Source organism: Brassica napus, unplaced genomic scaffold (assembly GCF_020379485.1).
Source record: "Brassica napus cultivar Da-Ae unplaced genomic scaffold, Da-Ae ScsIHWf_3172;HRSCAF=3997, whole genome shotgun sequence".
NCBI classification, from domain to species: Eukaryota; Viridiplantae; Streptophyta; class Magnoliopsida; order Brassicales; family Brassicaceae; genus Brassica; species Brassica napus.
Window position 1 is genome coordinate 1 of NW_026016386.1, and position 1,470 is coordinate 1,470.

A 1,470-nucleotide genomic window follows, 5' to 3' on the forward strand; every position below is an offset into this window, starting at 1 on the left:
CAGGTAAAACACTGGTATGAGACCCAATCTTGAGTGAAAAAGATACCACGACTTCGGTCTTTTTCAACATAATCATCGCGCAGTAAATCAACAAAGCCCCAAGTTGACTCCCTGTCTCCTTCAAGTTTACCTACTACTGTACCCGCGTGAAACATGATCTCCACCCGATAGACGTAAAGCTTTAGCTAGTACACGGAAGTGCATACCATGATTCTTTCTGTCTATCAATAACGCGTGCATTGCACGGTGGATGTGAAGAAGTAGGCCATTATCTCGGCAATAATGAGCCAAACTAGTATTTGCGGTGAATCCCCCTGTTAAGTAGTCATGCATTACGATAGGAACTCCCAATTCTCTGGCAAATATAGCTCTTTTCATCATTTCTTCTTCTGTTACTTCGCATGACCCGCAGTAGCATTCAAATAATGTCCTTTGATTTCACCTGTTCAGCCTGTGATTTATAAATAGCTTCGGCACAAAATAAAAACGGTCTCTCCAACGCATAAATGGTTGAGAGTTACATTCTCATCATCTTTGGTAAAATCAAGTCCACCACGTAGACATTCATAAACTGCTCTACCATAGTTCTTCTTCGCGGATAACCCCAACTTAGGTTTATAGTACATCCTAATAGGGGACGTCCATACTTGTTCAATTTATCTCTTTCACTTGGATACCATGAGGTTCCCTGGAAAGTTTTAGTATAAGCCGGAGATTCGCAGATCCTCTAGACGTAGAGCAGCCAGGGCTTTGAACCCAAATACTTTACCCACAATTGAGGTAAACATGTTAGTAACAGACCCTTCTTCAAAAAGGTCTAATGGGTAAGCTACATACGCAATAAATTGAGTTTCTTCTCCTGGAAACGGGCTCGATTGTTAGCATCGTCCTTTGTAACGGTCAAGGCTGGTAAGCCCATCGGTCCACACAGTTGTCCATGTACCAGTAGAAGATTCAGCAGCTACCGCAGCCCCTGCTTCTTCAGGTGGAACTCCGGTTGAGGAGTTACTCGGAATGCTGCCAAGATATCAGTATCCTTGGTTTCATATTCAGGAGTATAATAATTCAATTTATACTCTTAACACCAGCTTTGAATCCAACACTTGCTTTAGTCTCTGTTTGTGGTGACATAAGTCCCTCCCTACAAGTCATGAATTTAGAATTCTTGCAATAAAACAAAACAACAAGGTCTACTCGACATAAATTAGGAATAGATTTAATTAACCTTTTTCACAGGAATCTTTCACAAAATTATCAACTAATCAGAATGATTCTTTATTAGACATGATATTTGATTCGCCAAATACATCATTTTGTATATTCTTTCATATGTATAGCGCAACCTAATACTTGTTTTTTCCAGTTTTGAATCTTTGACTTTTGTAAATCGAAATATTTAATATAATATATAATAATAATCAATCACTCTTGACAGTAATATATGTTGTATATGTAAATCCTAGATATGAC

At 38.7% G+C, this 1,470-nt stretch overlaps 1 pseudogene; it reads right to left on the reverse strand.

The window, feature by feature from the left end:
- Positions 1-5: 5 nt before the first annotated feature.
- Positions 6-1,315, reverse strand: LOC125603342 (annotated as a pseudogene).
- Between the last annotated feature and the right edge of the window lie 155 nt (positions 1,316-1,470).